The sequence below is a fragment of the Triturus cristatus genome, chromosome 7 (assembly GCF_964204655.1).
Source record: "Triturus cristatus chromosome 7, aTriCri1.1, whole genome shotgun sequence".
In the NCBI taxonomy this organism is placed as follows: domain Eukaryota; kingdom Metazoa; phylum Chordata; class Amphibia; order Caudata; family Salamandridae; genus Triturus; species Triturus cristatus.
This window is the reverse complement of record NC_140590.1, coordinates 1615850299-1615871678: the sequence shown is the minus strand read 5'-3', so window position 1 is coordinate 1615871678 and position 21380 is coordinate 1615850299. Positions and strand designations below refer to the sequence as shown.

The following is a 21380-nucleotide window of genomic DNA, read 5'->3' as shown; positions in this document are numbered from 1 at the left end:
TGCATAAATCACACTTTTGTGTTCCAGCTTCATTAAAAGCGCCTTAAAACGCAGCTGCAGGGTTATGAGTGGGACCACCTCTCACAATAAGTCGCGATAGTCTGCCAGCCCCGACTGAAGTCTGCAAAAAGGCAAGTGCGGCAGTGAGGGGTAATGCATCTGTCACAGCGAGGAGCACAGCAGAGGGGCCATGGGGTCTCCCCGGCCGGTGTTGCTGTATAGAACTTGCAACCAGTGTTCCTGTAGGTTCTGGTGGGTGTTCATAGGATGCTGGGAAACCCCATGTAGCACATAACACAAGTTATTAGGAACCAAAATATGAATACACGTTGTTCTACCCATTTAGTACTGTAGTGCAAAGGACATATTTCGTATTATTGCCATAATATAGTCTAAGGTATGGAAGTAAACCGGCTTACTGCATGTTGCGTTAATTTTATACAGAAATTGGGATCATGTTCACAGGCCTGTTCAGTGTGTTTTTTTTTTTTTGTTTGTTTTTTCTCACTGCATGGATTTAACTCGTTTCCTGGTTCTGTACCTTTGTTTATAACTTCTACTTATTAAAACAAGTTTCCTCCTGAAAACAACCTGCAGATCTGCGGAGAGTATGTTTATTATCATTGTGGGAGGGGAAGGGTGTTAAGACAAATTTGGTATCGACATCACTAACCTATTCTGCTTGGTAAAACATTGAATTAATAATTGGGATGGGCACTACCCACCTCAAGGAACAATGGGTCAGCCAACCCTCAAAGTCACAATTAACCTGAGCTCCCCCCTCCCCCCCCCCCCCGCTTCTGCGCAGAGCAGACAGACCACTTGGAGCAATTTGGAAAGTGTCCATGCAGTACCAAACCAGTAAAAGTCCAAATGCACAACAATAAAAAAACAAGCACTGGCATAGCCAGTGGGTCTCGCCTTTGGGATCTGTTAAGTGATTTGCTCGAGCTATGTTCAGGTAATCCAGGTTAGGGATTTCCGGTTTATGTTTCACGTTTTACTGAATCTTGCACTCAGTGTTAAGTTTTCCCAGGATGTTCGGTTTTGAGTGTTTTTATTTTGTGTTCAGCTTTTTACTCTTGTATAGTGCATGCTTTGAAATAAGTCGCCTCCAGGTGTTTAGAACAGCAACAATTAAGAGCCAGAGTTGAGTCTGAAAGCAACGAGTTTCTCGCAGTGGCTGTCAGGGGGCCAAAAAGGTGATCTGTGGCCGCGGGGAAGTTTCACTCTACGCTGACGTGCAGCAGGGGAGGGCTACATACGAACATGCTTACTACACATACAAAGTCTGAATGGCATGCGTGGCAGGAGCACGTCGAAGTGGGTATCTGTAGGCACGAAATGACACTGTTGAACGGAACATTACGCGTAAACGAGGCTTGGGGAGGACCTGGAACAAGTGTCGTATTTTTCATTGTCGCCAAGTTCCATACATGTTTATTTCAGTGTAGCCGTAAAAAATACACCATCTTACACATATACACACAGGCGCTGAAAAGACACATTTATTCACGCGATGCCTTAAAAACACACTTGTATATAAAGACGAGCGCAGACACAAACCAAAGCATTTTTGCTGTGCAAACGCAGGCATGCATACAGGTAACTACACACATATAGAAAATAAACACACACACATCCTTTCAAACACACTAATATGCATTGAGGATTGCGGCGCACATAGAAATAAACACAACACATTCACTCGGGCAAACACACACAAATGAATAGGCACACACCAGACATGCACACCCGTGTGTGAATAGGCACATACAACACGCACGCATATACACACATCCTTACGAACACACTAATATTCATACAAACACAATGCCCACACTCGGGAAACTCATACGAAAGAAGAGGCACACACAAACATTCACCCGCGAGTGAATAGGCACACATGCACAGACATGACTATGCATGAACACATACACACACATCCGTACAAACACACTAATCTGTATAGATGAGTGCTCACATAGACATAATGCAAACACACACAAATGAAGAGGCACACATGAATGAAGAGGCACACACAAACACGGATACGCGAGTAAATAGGCACACATCAACACAGACAAGAATAGGCACGAACACACACACACACACATCTGTACAAACACACTAATATGTAAAGATTAGTGCCCACACACAAACACAATGCACACTCAGGCAAACACACACAAATAAAAAGGCACACAAACACGTACAGGCGAGTGAATAGGCACACAACACACACACACACACACACACACACACACACACACACACACACACATCATGAAGAGGCACAAACACACGCTTACACAGACATCTAGCTGTAAAGATAGAATCAGCTCTCTTCCCAGGGCAGGACTGCCCCACAAGCGGAGGATGTGGTGAAACTGACCCCTGTGCAAACAATGTCTCCGCTTTAGCTCTTAGAAAGTGGTTGGGCGCTGGGTGGCGAGCTGCACGTGGTATTAAAAGTTAATGCTGGCTATACACTGATAAGACCCGTCCAGGCCGCCTACCAAATGTTGTGCTTTCTAGTCTTGTATTTACCTTCGTAGTGTTTTCTTTGGAGTGTGTGTGTGTGTCAGTTTTTTGACATGCTCCTACAGAGTATACAGACTAGGAAAGTGGACGCACAAGTTGATCAATAAAAATTCAAGGTCTCCAGACAATGCACACCATAAAAAGGCTAGCTGGGAAGACATTTATGGGCGACTGTGCGTTATCAACACACAGATCTGTTCTATGAAAGGCAAAGCCCCTTCATAATGTCTATTCGTATTAAGATTAATTATTCAAGCGCCTTCCTCCCTCCCCTTTTAATATTTAATTCGGCTGCACCCCCATTAAGTCAGACGTGTCTTTAACATGCAGTGCTTACTCAGAGATTAAGGAAGCGCTGCCTTTAAAAGTCCACTCACTTCATTTATATGAAGCAGAGGTCGGGAAAGCGGTCCACAAATCTGAGGCTAGTGCTTTCACAAGGCCCAGGCCCTTCCTGGCCCTGTGCCCTGGATTCTTTCTGTTGTCTTTCATTCAAAAATGTGCCTGCTGTCTCGGGTGTCACCAGAGCTCTGTTTCAGCGACCCGACTTGCAAGCCCATTCAAACACTGCACCTTTCACTGGCAAATCCCGGCGCGCCCAATGACTCCTGTGTGCCCCGGGGCTTGTGGCTTATGTACGAGGCGCCTAGCAATGACTGCAGTATGAATTAAAGTGCTGCACTTTCAGCTATTTACAAAGCATTCGGTAGGAGTGAGTTGAGTTAAGGTGTGACTGGTGACCTGCGTGCACAGCCTGCATTACTTTTTAGGCGGTGCTGGCAATACCTGCTAATGTATGGACAAGCCGTACGCAATAATATAGGACTTCCGCCTGAGAAGGGTGTTTATCATTATGGATGGGCTAGAATGAGCCGGCGCTGTAACTCTCTGCATGTGTGACACACATGTGGCCTGTGTTTTTCACTTTCAGGAGCGTCGCAAAAGTCCTGGCTCCGGAGGGAGCCGGCGCTGTAACTCTCCATGTGTGACACACATGTGGCCTGTGTTTTTCACTTTCAGGAGCGTCGCAAAAGTCCTGGCTCTGGAGGGAGGGGGCAGAGCGCACACATTCCTTTGAAGGTGGCGGAGCACAACCCGTTACAACTTCCAGACACAGCAGCTCAAGAACGGCTGCGCAAAAGTTAAACTAAAAACAACCTTTGAAATCTGACCTGAAACAGATGGCACACTGCGCGCCGCTGCTCGTAACCAAGGGCTGTGGGCGGATACATTTCTTGGGAAAGGTAGGACATGCACCCGCCTTTGCCCAATTGCGTGCTGTCTTCGCGTGCAAAGCCCAATAGGAAAAAAGCTTTAAAAAAAAAAAAACACGCGCACAAGCGAATGAGAAGTCTAGAGTGATTCCAAGAGGTCGTTTTACTAGTGCAGCGCATGCGCGCTGCGCTAGGCTCGACTTAAAAAAAAAAATCCCAAACTGAATTAGAAAAATATAGTCCAATCTAATAAACAAAATGACAAGAATCCAATAAGGGGAACTGGGGATATTAATTTATAAACCTTTAAGTAGGCATGGCGCCAAGAAGCGCAAAATGCCAATGATAGTCGATTGTCGCGGTAGAGTGGGACTTGGTTGCAATTCGAGGCTGAACGCGATGAAGCTCAGGTCCGATACACAACCAACTTTGTCCTGGTAAATGATTTTACCTTCTGACTTAAGGCCATATGTAGCAAAAATGGTTTTTGCAATTCTCGAATTGCATTTTTTTGCGAATTGCAATTAGAGAATTGCAAAATGCAATGTATGTAGGATTTGCTAAAAAATTTTGTGAATCCTACGTATTCCTTATTTGCAAATCGCAAATTGAGATTCCCAAATAAGGAATACCTTCCCATTCATTCCTATGGGCTAGGAGGCCCATTGGAATGAATGGGAAGACGTTCTCAATTTGCGATTACCAATTAGAGAATCGCAAATTGAGAATGCAATTTCAAGGTTGCAAGGGTGCCAAAAGGACACCCTGTTGCACCCCTGAAATATGCATATGTGCACATTTTGCGCAAATACATGCCCTAAGGGCATGTATGTGCGACATATGGCACTTAAAAAAAATCAAAGTCCTTTTTTAAAGAGAATTGCAAATTACCACCAACTTGAAGTTGGTGGTATTATTCGATTCCTTAAGGCCAAATCGCACTTTCTTTGTGCTTCTTACATTGCATTTAAGAAATCGCAAGCTGCGATTCCTTAAATGCATTTGCAAAATAGGGAATTGCAAATTTTGCTATTCCTTATTTTGAAAGTGGGTTTCTGTGTGATACATTGCACACTGTTAAATTGCGATCGCAAACTCTGAAATTCGCAGAATTTCAGCGTTTGCGATCGCAGTTTAGCTTGATACATATGGCCCTTAGTCCTTTAAGTCCCAATCACCCCAGGAGTATGCTTCTAAATCCCCTCCAGAAATCCAGTGCAGGTATTTAGAGGCTCGCAGGCTGTTAGGCAGAAGCCAACAGCTGGGCCAAGACTAAGTCCAGTTACCACTGTGCAGCTGCAGGAAAGGCATCTTGTAGCTTGTCTCCCTGGCCCACACAGTAGGTTAACCAACTGACCCTTGAGTCCACTCCTTTGCCCTAGATACCCGAGGGAGCAGGTCCAGTCCTTCTAGGCTCTTAGGTCTGTCAGCAAGCAGCTTCAGTCCACTTCTGTTCTTCCTGGAGTTCAGTAGTGTTCTGAAGTGGGTGCCTGGAGATACCACATTTGCCTGGCATGAGCTAGTGGGTGAGAATGACTTCTAGGCATGTCCTACCCAATGGGGTAAACGTTCCCAAGTCAATCCCCCTCGCCCCATTGGCATTTTAAAGATGGAGGAAGTCTTCAACCAGATTAAACTTGGGCTCTGTGGGTTAGGGGTGTTTGCCAGTATTGTTCTATGGTAATCCTAGTGTGCTCCTACATCGAACGCCAAAATCCAGTTTTAAGCAGCCACTGTACCTCCTATAAACCCAGAGACAGACGTCTGGTAGGACAAAAATAGGGGTTTACAGTATCCAGAATTGTCTTGAGATCCTGTTTCCTTCCTTTCAAGCGGACCCCAAGTGTTATGTAAACCCAACAGACCTGTCAAACAGGACTTGATACTAATGTAAAAAGGGATGTCCATAGCACCCACCTTTCAGCTAAGCTCAAAGGAGTCCCCTCTGCCTATTTAGCTCAGCCTGACAACCCCTCTGACCAATTGTGTAGATCTTGGTAGGAATTTCAATCCTTTTCAAATACGAATTACTGTCTGGGAGATGTTGGAGAACAAATGTAAATTTGCCTTCATGAGTTTTGGGTAGGGGAAAGGTAGCTGTCTTAGTTACCTTTCCTTAATATTTATTAAAAATCCAACTTCACAATTGAATTTGTAATAACTATTAAAACTGTTTTTTTGTTTTTTTCTGGCTAGTCCATTCCTGAGATGCAGAATTAGGATTTTAATCTGTACTCTGGTTTTTCTATACAAGATAGCTAGGCCTGCCACAGTAAAAACAAAAAAAAATAGATTTTGGATGCGAGTCACTGTAAGGACATGATAACTTTAAATTTACAGCTGTCCTGCTTTTAAATATCATGAATTCTGCATTGTGGGTTCCAAGGCTTACATGGGGGTAACTTAACCATGTTCAAAAGGGAGGATTTGACCAGTCAAGGGTTTATTTTGACTGGTTCATTTGCAGTTTTTACACTGCTAGTCAGGTTAAAAAGGGAGTCAGACTGGCCTATAGGGCTATCTGGCAGTGCTTGATGAGCTGGTCTGACAAATCTGTGTGTGGGCCATGTTTTCCGGCAATTTGTAGGTATATTTTTGTGCCAGTTTTTACTGATTTCCTTCATATTAAAATGAACATTATTTGCAGCAATTTCAAATCCATCCAGTTTTCTATACCTTGCAAATCACTCGTGCAGCATATCTTTACAAGTTTAAAAATGACCTAATTTGCAAACATGGGCCACTTTATCAGCTTTCGAATTAAGTAATGGAGCCACTTTTGTATTGGTTCTCTGACCAATGTTCTGCCTCAGTCTGACCCTGAATGGTAGGCCTGGAGCCATATTTTACATTGTCACTATAGTAAATGGCACAATAGGTGCTGCAGTCCACTAGTGACATTTAACTTGCAGACCATAGGTCCACTTTGTTCCATATACTAGGGACTTATAGGTACGTTAAATATAAAAATGAGAAGTAGGCCAACTCCTGTTTAAAGGGAAGCACAGGAACTTTACTACTGGTTAGTAGGGGTAAAGTGTACAAAGTTCTCAGCCAGCAAAACTATAGGGTTCAACAAAAGACAGTAAAATCTGGGCTGACCAAACAAAAAAGGCATATTTCCTAAACTTCTCATCATTGTCCATATAAAATAGAATATAGCAGATACAAAAGTACTGTTTTTTGGGGTGCTAGAAGCTAAAGTCTTCTGTAGCAGTGCAAGATCCTCCCACTACGTATGTATGTACATGCACCTCGGGCGCCTGACACCGTCAATGTCCATCTGGCTCCTCCCACTCCATGTATCTGAGGCTCCTCCCACTCCAGTGCATCTCTGTTAAAATGTCTACTAAAAAGTTTGAGGCACACCCATAAATAAGTCTAAAACTTTCCAAAAACTCTAGTTTGTGCTTTAGCACTGAGAAACCAAGTCGTGTGTCTCCAACCAGTTGAGAGCTACCAGTAGCTCCCAGACACCTTTCCGAGTCGCTCACAGCGTTGAGTTCTTTTTTTTAAATAAGCACAGGGTCACATTTTCCTTTTAAAGTTAAGGGAAGGCTGTGTTTATTTTACATTATCAGGCTGCAGATAGTAGGGCTCAGTCAGATTTGTGGGCTAGGCTGAGTCACAGATGGAGAACTAACGCACTGAAGTATTTAACTCTTTATAAAAAAATAAAAATCTTTGTCAACTCAATATTGGAGTGAGAACAAAATGATGTTTCTCAATGCTTTTAAATGGGAGAAAATTGACATGAAAAGTTACCTTAATGATTAAGTTAACACTTCATTTTATTTTTCTCCCATTTCGAAGGGTTGTATTTTACAAACAGCAGCCCTCCTGCTCCCATTGGCCACTGTGCCATATGTATAACTGAAAGGCAGTAATTTTTTTTTTCTTAAGTGGGAGAAATTCAAAGTGCAGAAAAGTGTTCTAAACTTTACATTTTTTTTAGAGCATTTTTCTGCACCTTAATTTTCTCCCAGTTAAATAAAAAAAAATGTTTTTTATACTTGTAACAGTGCCACATATGGCAAACAGTATGTTCTGTGCCATAAGTACAGGCTGTCACCCATACATCCCATTCATATGTACACATGTTCAGATATCCCCAAAGACCACCCTCTCGCTGACACATGGCAGCCCTGTCCTAGTGCCCACTGTCAAAGAACTTTTTCAAGCCATTGTATCTGGCTGTATGGACATTAGCCTTAAAGTCAATAAAGCTGGGTGTGGGGTGTCTGTTAACAATGCATTAGTTGTCTAGTCTTTGGCAGCTCACAATGATTTTCACTGGTCATGTAGCTCTCACTCCAGAAAAGGTTAGAGACCCCTGTACTAAATCATCTACTCCAAAGAGCCCCTAAAGACCTGCTTAACGCTTCCGGTTGTTACACAATTTTCCTTCATAAACATTGATGCTTTGCTTGTCGTTTTGTGGTTACCCTCTCTGTTCCCTCCTGTAGCTTAATTTCTTTTCAAAACAAGGCAGTGAAGGGGGTGGGAGAACTTTTTCCCATAGTGTCATTTAATCCACGAAAATGAAACCCTGGCTGTACATTGAGAGCGAAACTCGTAGTGTCCTGTCACGAAACGACTGGATATTCCCACGTTAAATAGATACATTTTTAATGCTTGATTTTCTTTGTGGTCTCCATTTTCTGTACATTTGTTTTGCTTACCACAATGTAGTTTAATACACTGATCACCCACTCCCTACCCTGGTCCCGAGGTATTGTTTTTAATGAAAAAACTATGCTGGCTCTAAATGTGCCATGGTTTCTGCCGTCCCTCCTACCTTACTCGGTAGAAACCATTGTCTCGCAGGGGTGAAGCAGCTTTAGAGAGGACCCTTGAGGACAATGCACAGTTCTCAGCCCCTGGCCCATCCATGCCAACATTATGAACCTGGACAGGCCGCGTTTTTGGAGAAAAAAAACCACACTTTATATTCCATATTATCTTAATATCCAGAGGAGATTTTAGGCGGGAGACTGCTGAAGTAAATTTATTTCGATCTAGGGCTTTAAGTGGGCCGGGTCCTGACGGTGCTTAGCATGGGCAGTTCTTAAAAGCCGGTGCCGAGACGAGTCCCTGTCGGGCTCTCCATTTTTGCCCTCACCTTTAGGGTGGGAAAAAAAAATCCTAACTCTGCAGCAGTACCACCCTTCACAGCCTTTGCTGTAACTTCAAGAGCCTTGGTATTCTTTTAATCATTTCAGAATAGAGGCATTTTCAATATTATATACAACAAAGCTGTAGTTATTGATTATTTATCTTATGCAACTAACAACCATTCACAAAGTTAATAGTCCTGGCCTGTAGGTGTTATGTTACTTATTGTATTATGTATCTGGATGCAGTGACCAAATCCGCAAAATACCAGTTGCGCTGCACACTTTGCTAAGCACGGATTTTAAGCTTCTCTTAATTGCATCGGCCACGCCCCTTTGAAATACCACCCCCAGTTTTTTCATCCTACTTAACTGTTTTGAGCTTAAAAATCAAGTCGCCTGCCTGACCTGGGTCTGTTGGCATCAGTGGTCGAAGTGGGGGATCGGAGGGGCACGACATGCCCATACTTTTTAATTTGAGGAAAACCGTTCCCCCCCCCCCCCCTACGTTTTAGGTCTCACCTAGCGTTGCAACGCATGCACTGCTCGCTTTGCGAGGCCTATTGTAGAAGAGACAGATGTAGATGTGCCATGGAAGCCCCACCCATATTTTTCATTGGCTGGCACCATCGTCCATGGTAAATACTGGCTTCCGATTCAATATGAGGTTTCTTGGTCCCGCCTTGTTACCGCCCTGTCTCTTTTTGAGACCACCCATCAGGACTGGATCTTTTACTTCGCTTGTTACACGGGGTGAGCTCTATTTAATTTACTTACAATGCCCCTCCCAAGCAGTCGCGGGACAATGGCGGGCGTTATTTGTATACAGAGCGCGCAATGCACACTTTCACTTTAATAGTGGCTGCCAGTAGCGAGGTAACGCTGGGTGATTTTTAGAACTTTAATTCAAAGCGTGGTGCCCGCTTCAGGGACACCACGCTCTGTTTATTACTTTAAGCCTTGCGCTTAGCTGCTGCATGCCCCGCCTCCCCCGGAGTACACAGATACTGACTCTGAACTGAGTGACAGCTGAGAGTAACGCTGGGTACTGAAGTCCTACGGCCCCCACAAGCTCCTATATGCGTCCCGCGCTGCTAGAGTCCAGCCCGGATTTTAAGTACCTTCCTGGCGTGAAGCACTACATGGGCGACCTCTGCCGCAAGTAACGCTGGGCCCTGAAGTCATGCAGGCCCCACCGGCTATATGTCCTGTGCTAAGGCGGCTGTTTATTCTGTAGCTCAAAATAAGAATTGCGCGAATTTTATACATTTGAGGTTTGTCATTATCGCTTCAATGCAGTATAACTCCAAGAAAACCTGTTGTTGACGGAGGCTTCTGGAAAGCTTACAAGCTTACTTCTGCTGTGCCCAGCAAGTGAATGTTAATCAGCCTTCATGAGTGGCTCTGATCAGGCGTGCAATGCCCATTGGGCTGAAGGGTGAAGCCCCCCCATCCCCCCCAACCCCCCCTATTGTGTGTCAGCCTGTAGTGAGACAGCTTCCCGGGCACACACAGCCGCACCCGAGTACTTCACAGGTCTTTAAGACCACCTACTTCTTAAGGAGGCTTTGTTGTGTTTTCACGCCTTCTTAGAGACCCTGCAGCTCCACTCTGCCAATTGCTTGAAGAATTACCCCCCGAAAAAAATTCTTGGTCCCCCCCGACCCGCTCCGAAATTTGGCTCTAGTTGCGCCTCTGGCTCTGATCAACGCGTCAGTGTTCATGTTTACTTAACAGCACACTGCACAGCTCAATTGTTTTCTAGGTGCTTGAGAGGGACGCATTCTAGGGCAATACATGTTATTACCAATGCCCAGCCAGTTCAGGGGTGGGAAAACCTATAGAAGCAGTACTGTCCAATACAAAAGGGAGAATTGGTGTGTACATCATTCAACACAGAAGTTGTATGTATATAGATACAAAGAGTCAACAACAGTAACATTTACAGTAATTGCCTACGTAAACTAGAAGACTGTCCCCGTTATCACTAAAAGATGCCCCTTTACATCTTTCAGGCATGAGCATTGTCCAGGCGCAATTTTCCTTTTTTATCATAAAGCAAATACTTGAAAATTGCATAATTGTCAGATGAATTGCCTCACAATGGCCAGTATTTTAAAATTGCTTTTATAATATATGTGCCTATCGCTGTAAAGTGGTGTTCATGATTATTTGTATGGCCCGAGGGCTAAAACAGCAAATAATTAATGGCTGTCACCCTAAAAAATACATTTCTATCAAGTAAATTACAGTGCACTAAAGTCCTTTATTACATTGGTTTAAAGCACATTAGGTAAATATTTTTAGAATTGTGAGGGCCCAATTTATGCTAGGGAGACAAAGTGTATGTGGTGGTCGTGGCGGATGTTCTTGAGGGCTTTTATGTGTATAACGAATAATGGGCACGGGTGGAGGCCTGTAGCACAGTGCAGTTTAATGGCTAGCTGGGGAGAAGACTCCTGCGCAAGGTGAATGTTCAATCGAGGCAGGGAAAACATTCAGACAGAAATAATTATAAAGCTCAGATTTCCAAACCAAAAAAACAATGCACAGGCTCCCCATCCACTGTAGAAAAGCTTATTTTGACAGTGAAACAAATTCAAGGCAAATCTGAAAATCTTGAGGGTTACTCTGTATGTGACAATGTGCATCTGATGGGAATTCCCGAAAGAGCGATGAGCAATATGGAACTGTTCAAGAAAGTGATTTCTGAACTGTTTAACCCCTTCGCCGCTGCACGAATTCCGCCCCGGCGCTGGGGGGGTTCGGGGTCAGCGCGGCGCCGCCATGCTCGTTACAGAACCACTCCGTCATGAGCCACGGGCGCGCTGTGCTCATGACGGAGTGGTTCCGTCACAACTCCGCCCACTTGCATTGATCGCCCACACAGGTGGGGAATCGGTGCCGCGTGGGCGGAGCGGCCGCCAACGGCCGCAGCATGACGGAACCACTCCGTCATGAGCACACGGCGCCCGTGGCTCATGACGGAGTGGTTCCATCATGAGCAGGGAACGGGTTAATACATCTGAGATATCGAAGCGTTGTACTGTTGAGCACATGCATGGATGTCTCTCTGGTTCCGTTCTGCTTCCAAACCAATTATTAAACTTCAGCTACAAGTATTGTGATTCTGTCCACCTACTCATGCTAGACGTGTGTCTTTTTCAGACTTCGCACTTTGGTACAACTGGCCCTATTCTACCGCTCGGAATTGGTTATTTTGGATGACCATTACACTTGGCATAAAGCCGCCAACCGCCCTGGCTGGCAACTGCACATGCACTTTATTTTGCCTGTTGCACGGTCATATAAGATCTTTTCTAATTAAATCTGCTATGGCACGGTTGTACTTTTGCCGTCCTTGCACACACAAGCTTGTGAGGCTACTAGCCTTTAGCTACCCATGTTGGCAATCTCATTCTGCACTTTATTTTGCACGCTGTATGGGCATATATACTCGTCTTAATTAACTCTGCTCTTGCATGATTGCACTTTCTGTGGTTCCTGTATATATAAGCCTTTAGTGCTCTACCTTTTTATTTAACCTTTGGCTGGCGCGATTATTAATCATTTTTAGCTTTCTCATCAGCCTGTCGCATAGCCACTGCACCCCCTGTTTCAACTCACGAATCATTTAATAGCAGCCCTAGTGTTTTTACTGTAGCTAGACTGGATCGATCCTGTCCAAGCCCCTCTTGCACGGGACTCGTACTTTTGTTCAACACATTCATGACCTGATCCATTGTCCCCCCTCCCCCCCCCCTCCCCCCTAAACCCTAGCTATAGTTTGACTATGCTGTAGCGGAGGACGGAGCCATGTTTTTGACAGCCACGGGACTTCACTGTCTGCCCTCTAAGGCATCTTAAGCTAAGCAGATTGTTCTTTGATTGCCTGAAACCATTGCAAGAAGGCATACAAGCAATAAGCATTTTCAATGCAATAGGTCTCACATTTGCGACAGTGTAAGCTATTGGCATTGTAAATGACAATGCCTTTTATTTATTTGTTACTAAAACACATAAATAAAAGGCATTGTCATTTACAATGCCAATAGATCAAAGTCTTGTAATTGCGAGACCTATTGCATTGCAAATGCTTGTTGTCAAGACAACCGACCCAGAACGGTTAATTCCGACAGCTGAAATGCTTCAGCTGAAATGTAAGGCATGGAGTCTCCCATGCTGTGAGACAGAGGAAGCGGCAGACAGCTAAACAAGCCTTCTTGCCAGGGTGCCTACTTCCCTGAAAGAAATGTAAATGTGGCAACTGGTTAATCTGCCTTGAAGCTGGTATTGGCCTTAATTGATGGAATCACTTGAAGCTGCCTGTTGACACCTTTCTTTTTGAGGGGTATTGTAAGGGAGCTAGCGGCTAGGCTGTGAAGGGTACTTTTAAAACACGGTTACATTTTTTTTGAAAAATACATATGGTACTACCTACAGTCTGCAAAAAAAATTATATTGTGGAAAAACTTTTTTCTTATACCTTGTTCTGCATCCTGTAGCAGCCTACCTTATACTATGTGCAATGCACGTTTAAAATAATGACTTGCATGTTCAGTGCTGCTTGTCACAAACTGGGCCCTTGTAACACTAAACATACACAAGCCACTATTCTCCAGGGCACCAACCAGGATTCATTTCTGTGGCCCTCTGGTGCAGTGCATTAACTAACAGGTTTCATAATGTACAATAGTGCATTTCCCACTGATTACCATAACCTGCATTTCATTTGCATTTAAGTTGGGCGGTTATTTTAAGGTGAAAGATGGAAACAAGTTACAGAATATTGTTTTAGCCACGCCCACACACTCACCCTGACCCCTTGCTCACAGCATCAGTTTCTATACTTTTTTTGTAATGCACTTCAACCACTGATTGGCATGCGTGCTAGTCACTTCGGCCCTAGAAACCTTTCCGGGACGACGGATGGCAAGCTATGGGCCTCGGGAGCGGGGCCGCTCAGTCCAGTTAACGCCCCGCATGATCTGGGTTTTTGGCGCGTGCAGCGTAAGGCAATGCGTGGGCGTGGCCTAGTTGACAGGACGGACCGTGCTGTTGACTGTAGTGCTCCAGGCCAGGGAGAGGGTGTGTCTGCCGGGGCACAGTTATCAGCCCCGTGGCCCTGCTCGCCCAGGATGTATTCTCTATCAGCGCCGTTGCAGAGGGGCTGCGAGGCCAGCCCCCCCCCTGCAGTTATCTGTAACAGGGCTAACGGCAGTGGGGTGGGAGTCAAGCCAACCCAATGAGGGGTCCATGGGCAGTGAAGTAACGTTCGGCGCGGCTAGGGGCAAAATCTTGAATTTTCCTGACGGAGATATTCATAAGGGCACACTGTAGGCCACTGAAAGTGGGAGGGGGGTAGTTTTTAGGGAGTATAGCAAATGACGTCAAACAATTAATCTAACTGAAATGGCAGTGGGGGATAGCCTGCTTTGGATGTTTATAATGCACCACGAGCTTTTAATCCGCAACAATGAATTTACACACATTTCAATGTTTGGGGAGGCTTAACAGGAGCGTTGTCTCTGGTTTGTGGCCTCGGTGGGCGGAGCCAGTTGTGCAAGGAAGGAACCGGATGCGAGAGGCATGCACCTCAAGTCACGTTCCTTAATAAATCAGTGAATACAGCAATAAAATCTGTCACTTCAGATTGGTTTGTGCGGACTTTTCGCGTACATTCTGAATGTCGTTACGCGAAATGTCTGGCCCGTTGCTGCCGCCCACAGGGGATCGGTGACCTTTTCTTCTCCTATTCTTTTGCTGTTTTTATCTTGCATGACTTTCGTGCAAAGAATATCCTTGCTGATAAGTTACTCGAGATACCTATTGTATTTCACGTAAGAGAAGTGTCCTTACAATTGTGCGCATTTCTTAAAAAAATAAAGTGCCCGCAGAGAGGGAAATACGGTAGACTTTTTAATACCATTATGTTGCAGATACAATGGTAAACGTGAGGCTTAGCTCCGTCTACTCTAGGCAGAGGTCTGCAGGGGAAACGTCTGGGGCGCAGTGTTTTAAATGGGCCGGTACGGAGTACTGGCACTTTTTTATTTTCAGAGGGAGAGTTCCTGCACTTATCAAGAAAAACGTAATACTTTTAATTGGAGAGTACCGGCACGTCTCAGAACAAGCAGGTACTCTGGTACAAAGTACCTGCAATTTTATTTCTAAATTTCAAGCACTGCTGGGGCGAAACAGTACTAAACCCTTGGCGGCACACAGCTAAACGATGCAGGTCATTGCAAGCATTTTGTTATGTATTGGTGTAATATGTAGCTGGTGTTGCATATAGGAGCACACGGTCTCCAATATATTACCAAAGCATGGTGTGGTAGCACACCAGTGCTTAATGTTTAAAAAAATATATATATATGCCAGGGCCCTCGTCAGGAAGCCACCACAGTTTGCCCAACACATCGCCACTGTACTCGCACAACTACTAACCATCACACTGCTACAAGCATGACAATTCAGAATGTTCGAGGCACCCAAAACCTTAAGAATGGCTTGGGTGGCAGATATCAGTTGTTTAATGTATATTGAATTAACAAACCACTCTTTTTCTGCTAATCTTTAAAGTAGACAAACGGCGCCACCAAGTGGCATTTGCAATTGGTGCCAGCTTCGGCAATTAAGTGCTGTTGCTGAGCACCGGAAACCTCGGGCTCAAATTAAGCACTGTAGCACACTGTTTTACAGATAGCACATTGGCACATTTTTCATTTAAACAACTGCTAAATTTACACACTGTTACTAATAAAACTGTGAAGCACAAAAGAATGTGAAATTGGGGCTCAGAAGTTGTCATTTGTGCATCACCAAGTAAAGTGCCATTGAATTTTTTACTCATCTTGTCACATTTGCCTTGATTCAAAGACTGAGGTCAAATGGCAGGGTCTGTCTTCCGAGGGAGCTTGGTGTTTCCTTTTTTTTTTCAATTTACTTCAAAGTGAGAGGGTTTATCCGACAATCTTGAGACGTGAAGTCATTTTTTTTTCTAGCACATAAAATTTAAATGTCTGTAAATGAACTGTGAAAATATATCAGAATTAGGAAAGCCCAAGTGAAGCACATTTTTGTTGTTGTTGCAATTTTGAAGTGTGCTGGAAAGAAATATTTTAATACAATCAATACTCTAGATGAGGCCATTTCCGCATCTCTCATTTGTGCGCTGTATAGTTTTAAAAAAACTAATGTGAAAATGTAATGGTCATTTCAATTGAAAATGCATTGTCTGGAATGGCAGTGCACTACCACACCATGAATACTCCAACTCTATTCCATGACACGCTCCGACACTCCACTATAACCCATTCTACTCCACCCCTCTGCACCCTGTCTCACTCTAGTCAACGACATTCCATTTTAGCCACCCTGAACAGCAGCTACGCTGGTGTAACAGGAGACAAATTAGTCTAATGATTTTCAACATGTTTCGGTGGATTAAAATAATTGACAACTTCTTCAGATCAGAGTTGGTAGTCCTGTGTGGGCTGTAACATTATGCAGCCCTTTTACTGCACTATTTTCTTTAATAAATGTTGTATATTTTATTCCAGTTTTCACACTACTTTTAGGAAGTGATCTATGCAGATTTCGTAATAACTTGGCAAGCTGCAGTTGTGTTTTTTTCTTATAGATATTGTACTCTTGGTACTAAAGGATTGCTTTCATTCTTGGTATTTGTTTCCACTGCCTGCTTTTGAAGGAATATATATATATTTTTTTTTTCTTTTGGGTTTAGTTCCGAGTGCATTTGTTTTCCAGTTGTCTCCCTCATGTACTTCTCTCCCCATGCCTACTGTGTTGCTCTCACCAGTGTGCTTCTCCCCCTCCATACTGTACTCGCTTGTATGCTTCTCCCCAGCTGCTCCATGTTGCTCGCTCCCTCTTTGCTTCAACTTGCACCCCAGCCCTCCCATGTTGCTTCCCTGGACCCACACCCTCTCTTGCCCATTGCTTTTCCTCGCTGCCCTCGGGGTTGCTTCCTCCCACTTTCAGTTAAAATAACAGAACTTTTGAACTATTAACTTTTTTTTTTTTTAATTTACCAATCCAACTCTGTAAAAATAAAATGACACGATAGCTGTATCATAGCGTCTTTTCCCAGTTTTGTTTGTCTTTATGCTGCACGGCATCGGGATGCTGAACAGCATGGCCGAAAACCATTTGCTCAAGCCAATCGTTCCCAAAAGCAAGACCTATTGGCTTTGCCAGTGCTTTCTGCTGAGACTTTGACGCCAAGATGAGAAACTGTCCCACCTGCACAGAATCCAAGATTTGCATGGGTTGGATGATCTGAGCTCCCTGAAGATGGAGGGGAACTGGACAGTCCCATGAGGTTAGCTAACCTGAATTAAGTGAACAAATGCTCTTGCTGCTGTAGGCTTGGGCACAGGCAGTGGGTGCTTTACATCTCACAAGCAAGGCTAGTCTGACATCAGATGAACAGTCTTTACCAGGTGATTATAGACAGATCTCAGCAGTTGGTTATTCTGAGAGGGCCATGGTAGGTGCGCCCAACCTGCAAACTGGACTTTCACGACCAAATGCTACAGAATACCCAAGATGGAAGAAGAGGCGGCCATTGGGCGCAGTGGCCTGGCTCATCTAGGACCACAGCTTCCAACAGGATTTGCACTCTGCACAATGTGATGTAAAAAACCTTTAAAAAGCAGGTTGTATTTATGCTTGTGTGTGGGGTAACATCAAGGTTAATCTGAAACCGTATGTACAATACAATTAAGAGTGTGTAATTCACATGATTTTGCTTTGGCATATTTATGTGAAATAATGCTAAAGTTGCATGAAATTAGACCTCATTACATGAAATGCAAATCATTCTCACCATTTTAGAGTGAAATTCATCATGTCAATTTTTGATGCCAAGGCCCGTTTAAATAAAAACGCCGCAAACAGACACTCGTGTTATATTGCTCCTGTGCATTCGCTGTAAAATTTTACAGTGAATTGCGCATTTTGCTGTAAATATTTACAGTAAACAGCAGGTAATTACGCAAAGTGGCGTCTTTTTAGGAATTAAGCGTTACGCAAAATTTCCAGAATTATGCAAGTTACACTATATTGTGAAGTTTTGGGACTCTCGATGTTGGGTAGCTTTCCTCAAACACTGTACTTGAATCTGCTTGCTGTGTACAGTGAAACACTGGAGGTTTCTTAAACTCCTAGCTGACAGACCACATGGAGCCATCTAGGATTTCTTGGGCTGTGATGGATTCTGGAAGTGATAGCGTGACTTGAGTATGGGTTTATACTTTTCAGAGAAATCCAGCTTTGATTGTGAAAGGAGGGGGAACTCCTTTTCAGCACCAAATCAGCGATTGCTACAGCTCTGTATAAAGGAGTCTTTGGCACCAGGAAGTGACGCTTCAAGGCCACGTTTGCTACGTGCACAATTACAGGAAACCATGTCCAAGGCTCTGGACAGTTGGCTTCAGTTAAGCAACATTCGCACACCAGGTTTATGTAATGACGAGCCCCAGAAGTATTCAAGTGAAATGTCTATGGAATTGGCACCTATTTTTTTTTATTTTTTATTTATTTATTTTTTAGGAGCTCTTGCGCAGTGCATAATTTGAGCTGGTAGTTTGTGGTGCTCGACTCTGACACTTAGGGCCACATTACGATGTTGGTCAGAAAGGCTCCGAATGGCATTTGAATTTTCCTTATCCATATCGGGAACCCATGTTTCTGACAGACTATGAAACATTTCCGACCGACCGATTTATGATAGAAGGAAACAGTTTGGTCAGTCTGAATTGGTTCTGAACGGCATTCGAAGAATAGGTTTGTCGTTGCAGATTCGTACAGCACAATGAACAGCGTTTCTGACCATTATGATGTCTGATTCTGACAGTCTTTCTGTCAGACACTGACTTTGGGGGCCCGTAGCAGGCCTCCCTTCATCCGGAGGCCTTTGGTTGGGACTTGTGGGGGTACCCATGGGACCCCTCTTTCAATCCATGCACAGTGTGGCAGGCACCTTGGGGTGCCAGTCACAGGGTGCATGGTTTTCCGCAACCAACCCTTTTTGCAATGGGAGTCTGTCGGTCGGAAAACATGCTCCCATTGAAGTCAATGGGAGTCCGACCGAGCAGTGTTCGGAAGCATCATAATCTGTCTGACTCCCCGAACTAGAGTCAGTCGGAAACTCTTCCGAGAAGGAGTCGGTCGGAATGCTTACCGACTGACATCGCAATGAGGCCCATAATTGTCAGCACCGATACCTATGACAGTCTGCCACATTGTGGCGCTCCTTTTTTTTTTTTTTATTCAGAGATGAGCACAACTGTTTATAAATTCAATATACATTAAGAATGACTTGTACCAGCTTCTAATGCCATTCTTTTAATTTTAGGGTCCTGAAATTGTCAGAATTGGCGCACTTGTAGGAGTGTGGCTAATTAGTTATGCTGTTATTGTTGTTGACCGCAGCAAGGGAAGTGGAAGTGGCCTGCTGACTAGAGCCCTGGCACTTATTTAAAAAAAACAAAAAAAAAAGAATTAAGCACTGCTCTTGCGTGGGGTCCATATCCTTTTCTCTCACAAGTCTCCGACTGGTGCAGCAGGACAGATACTCATGGGATGTCACATTTCACTATTGTAGATGCTCCTTTGGCCCCACTCTCGATGGGGTTATTTTAAGGCAAGGGCCCCACTCTGGCAGGGCTATAAGTGGGATAAAGTGTGGGTTAGGAGGGGTCTCTAAAAGGGGCATGGCCTATGTAATTAAGGGTGTGGCTTAAACACCGACCGCTTCAGCATGTATTATACAAACATGCCGATACTTTAGACAAAAGTGGGAGAATTAAAAAAAAAAAAAAAAAACCCTCATCCGGAGAATGTATTTCTCCCATTGACTTCTGTTGAGACCTGAATCTGATCTATTGGCATTTTTGGGACTTGTAAGCGTGCTGCTGCAGAATAGGATATCAGAAATGCAAATATACGTTTTTTCCTTACCTGTCGGGAGCACAGAGAAAATACTGTGGCATGTGGAGAGAGCTTGACAAACATGTGCACTGGCCTGCAGGAGCAGGTTACTGGCAGTGCACACTCCGAGTCTCACATGACCGTCCGTGTCGTCTGACGCCTGCGGAGTAATCGGGTTTTTGCATGCAGGAATCGGAAGGCGGGAGACTAGTTTTGAAATCTGTGTTCTCCAGTCTGGATCGGGAGGGCAGGCATGTATGTATTATAATATACATTTTCCTAGTTGCGGTGCTTCCAGTGATTCACACGCACAACTAAGTAGCAGGAAAATTGATGCAAGTTATTTTGAAGACCCTGAAAACTGCTGTAATAGTTTCTGCAGCCTGCATATTTAACCCCAGTGAAAAGTGTGACCTTGAGGTTCCATAAAGATATTTCCTAAATTGGGATTAACCTGACATATTACCTTACCAGGAATAGAACCTATAGCCAGAGCCACTGGAATATTGTGGCAGTGGACGGCCAAATTATGTGGCATGGTCGAGTATGCAGCAAGAAACTCCAAATCATGCGGCATTATGATGCACACATTCCAGTGGTACTACTTATGTTGTCCATTTTAAACTTAACACTGTCTGGGCATTTGTTGCATCTCTTTAGCACCAGTTTAACATCCAAATATTGCAATAAACTGCAGAAAGGTGACCAGTTAACCTTTGCAAAGGGCGTTCCACTGCACAGCAACACATGTTGCTGCGTTAGTAACTTTAGAACAGTTTCAGCGAGAACATTTTTTTTTATCTGCCGATTATACAGCAGATGATGGATTATGTGGCAAATGCGGCAAATCTAACTATGAGAAAATCGTGGCAGCCGCACAATTGCAAAAAATCCAATGGCCCTGCCTATAACTTGCAGGACAGTCACTCGCAGTGTTCTCGTATTTCCTCGCCCTCTCTGTCCCCTTTCTCCTAAACTGCCTTATTTGTACAGGACCCTCTGACTTGTAGGTGCTATGTAGATATTTTGGCATTAAACCAGAGGTTGCTGAGTTGTCTGCTCATCTCGCTGAGCTGCTATGAATTTATGGTAGTCTTTCATTGTTGGTGTCCATGTACGAGCCTGATGCAGATCACTGCAGAGGTGCTTCATGAGCCCCCCTTAATGCATCAGTCCTGGCATATCCATGTGTGGTGCAAGTCAGTAAGTGCATTTTATTGTCTGGTTAAAATCATGTTGCAATAATTGTAAAAATAATGTGACCAGATACAGCTGGAACAAATTAACTTTCCTGTGCTGGAGTACAATGTCCTTAACAGTTAATTGATTTGAAAGCCCATTAGCACAGCAGCTAAGTCTCTCCCTCACCCCTGTCCATTATTTCATTACACTGCAGACTATGCGATTGTGTTTGTGGGAAATGCCGAGTGCCACAACGGATTCAATATCCGGCTCGATTCTTCACTGCAGACTGCCCACAGATTTCCTTTGCCGGTCTAGAGGAGGTGGCTTTAGTTCTAGCCGTGTACTGTGATCTGAAGTGGACCGCCAA

At 44.1% G+C, this 21380-nt stretch overlaps 1 protein-coding gene across 1 annotated transcript in view; it reads left to right on the top strand.

Annotated features, from left to right (window-relative positions):
• COX4I2 (cytochrome c oxidase subunit 4I2) overlaps positions 1-21380 on the top strand; it is a 195916-nt gene that overhangs the window by 1066 nt on the left and 173470 nt on the right. The window lies entirely within an intron of this gene.